This window comes from Schistocerca americana, chromosome 2, assembly GCF_021461395.2.
Source record: "Schistocerca americana isolate TAMUIC-IGC-003095 chromosome 2, iqSchAmer2.1, whole genome shotgun sequence".
Lineage (NCBI taxonomy): Eukaryota > Metazoa > Arthropoda > Insecta > Orthoptera > Acrididae > Schistocerca > Schistocerca americana.
The window spans coordinates 173358355-173361136 of NC_060120.1; the positions used below are offsets into that span (position 1 = coordinate 173358355).

General features: G+C 46.8%; 1 non-coding gene across 1 annotated transcript; it reads left to right on the forward strand.

Moving 5' to 3' along the window:
- The first annotated feature begins 1686 nt into the window (after positions 1–1686).
- Positions 1687–1761, forward strand: Trnas-cga. Its single transcript has one exon. It is a non-coding gene; the product is annotated as a tRNA-Ser (tRNA).
- The last annotated feature ends 1021 nt before the right edge of the window (positions 1762–2782 follow it).

Genomic DNA, 2782 nt, shown 5'->3' on the forward strand with positions numbered 1-2782 from the left:
CTCTGAGCACTATAGGACAACATCTGAGGTCATCAGTCCCCTAGAACCTATAACTACTTAAACTTAACTAACCGAAGGACATCACACACATACATGCCCGAGGCAGAATTCGAACCTGCGACCGTAGCGGTCACGCGGTTCCAGACTGAAGCGCCTAGAACCGCTCGGTCACACCGGCCGGCTTTAGACATTACTTTACTAATTTTAATATCAGCAAAAAGTGGTGACACTGTAATTCGCTTGTTACCACGTAGGTTCGCCTGAAGATGCAGCTTAAAGCCGCGAAACCGTTTTATGAGTCGGTTCATTTACAAAATGTTTTGACTTTTCTCATCTTGTGTTTAATCAGACCTCGATATCATTAAGTGACGGGAACTAGTTAATATTTTTGACTACAACTGAGGCTCTGAAACAAATATTTTTTTCTTAACAGAATTCGTTCAGTGAATGGTAGCGCCGAAACGCGAGGAAAAGTAGCTTCCAAAAAAATGGTTCAAGTGGCTCTGAGCACTATGGAAGTTAACATCTGTGGTCATCAGTCCCCTAGAACTTAGAACTACTTAAATCTAACTAACCTAAGGACATCACACACATCCATGCCCGAGGCAAGATTCGAACCTGCGACCGTAGCGGCCACGCGGTTCCAGACTGAAGCGCCTAGGATCGCACGGTCACAGCGGCCGGCAAAACCAGCCTCCGTTGAGTGTTGTTGCGGGCGCACGTGTTCACGTGACGCATCTTCCCGGTGTGATAGCTGGGGTTATCCGCCGGCACTGCGCTGCACTGCGAGTCTCTTTGCACGCCGCTAATTGACCGTAATGAGATAATCGCCGGGGGCGCGGCCGGGTCCGGACAGGTCGCCGGCAAAAAGCGGCCGCCGATCCCGGCCGTCCGGCGCCGACATGCCGCCGCTGACAGCCTGCCAATTCGTGTAAACACTGATTTAAGCCCTGCAGCTGCGGGCGGTCGGCACGCGGACACGTGTCTCTGGCGCGGACGTGTGCTTCGCAGTTCTGACAGCCCCTACCATTCCTCTGTTAACAAAAAACTCCATTACCATGTCTCTAAATAAAATCTGTTGTCATCCCATGGTTAGAACTAGGGAACGGCTTAACTACAAGTGTCAATCATGAGTAGTATTTGTTTCATTTATTTATGTATTTAACCTAACAGTATTATGGCATACAAGCCCTCTCTTCCTTCACGGTTACTTCTACAACGACGTCAGTACTCCTGCAAATCACATTTAACTGCCTGGAAAATGGTTCATCGACCTACCTTCACACAATTAATTAATTAAATGTTCCATAGAATGAAATTTTCAATCTACAGTGGAGTGTGCGCTGATATGAAACTTCCTGGCAGATTAAAACTGTGTGCCGGACTGAGACTCGAACTCGGGACCTTTCCCTTTCGCGGGCAAGTGCTCTACCAACCGAGCTACCGAAGCACGACTCACGCCCCGTCCTCACAGCTTTAATTCCGCCAGTACCTCGTCTCTCCGCTGTAGAGTGAAAATTTCATTCTAGAAACATCCCCCAGGCTGTGCTAAGCCATGTCTCCGCAATATCCTTTCTTCCAGCAGTGCTAGTTCTGCAAGGTTCGCAGGAGAGCTCTTGTGAAGTTTGGAAGGTAGGAGACGAGGTACTGGCGTAATTAAAGCTGAGAGGACGAGGCGTGAGTTGTGCTTGGGTAGCTCAGTTGGTAGAGCACTTGCCCGCGAAAGGCAAAGGTCCCGAGTTCGAATCTCGGTCCGACACACACTTTTAATCTGCCAGGAAGTTTCAAATGTTCCATAGATCATTTCAACCTTCCTTTTATCGAAATTATGAGGAACGAATCAATTTTCAAGATATGTATACCCGTCAGGGTAACCGAGACCGCTAACGCGCTGCTTCCTGGACTCGGGTAGGCGCGCCCGCCCCGGGTCGAATTCGCCCGGCGAATTAACGACGAGGATCTGGATGTGGTTTTTCGGCGGTTTTCCACATCCCGCTAGGCGAATACCGGGCTGGTCCCCATGTCCCGCCTCAGTTACACGGCTCGCAGACATCAGAACACATTCGCACTATTCCATGGATTACACTCGACGCAGACATTTGGGGTACACTCATTCCATCCCAGGGGGTACGGGGTGGCGGCAGGAACCCAAATCTGATTAACGATGGCTGACCCTGCGTAACTGCGGGACAAGGTGCAAGCGATAGGTAGAATAGTATACATGATAAACACGTTATCATTTTATTCCTACTCATGCAACTACACTTGAAAACAGTTTTCTTTATTTTTACTTATTTATTTCATTTTTACTCTCTACCAATTTTTAAGTACAAATTTGTCAATGGAATAGAAGGAGTTGTCCAGGAGAAACGATTTTAAAATAGATGTAAGCCTTTCTTCGCTGCCTGTCAGATATTTTATGTTATTGTGTGAATGAGAAAAACTTTTTATTGCTGCATATTGAACTCCAGTCTGAGCCACTAACAGTCTTAACAACAGATAATAAAGGATATTTTTCCCTGTAGTGTTGTAGGTATGTACATCACTGTTCTTCTGAAATTGTAGTGGATTATTTATGACGAATTTTCCTAACGAAAGAACGTATTGTAGCGGTGCAGTTAAAATCTATAGATCCTTGAAGAGATGCCTACATGACAAAATGGTTCGAATGGCTCTGAGCACTATGGGACTTAACATCTGAGATCATCAGTCCCCTAGAACTTAGAACTACTTAAACCTAACTAACCTAAGGACATCGCACACATCCATGCCCGAGGCAGGA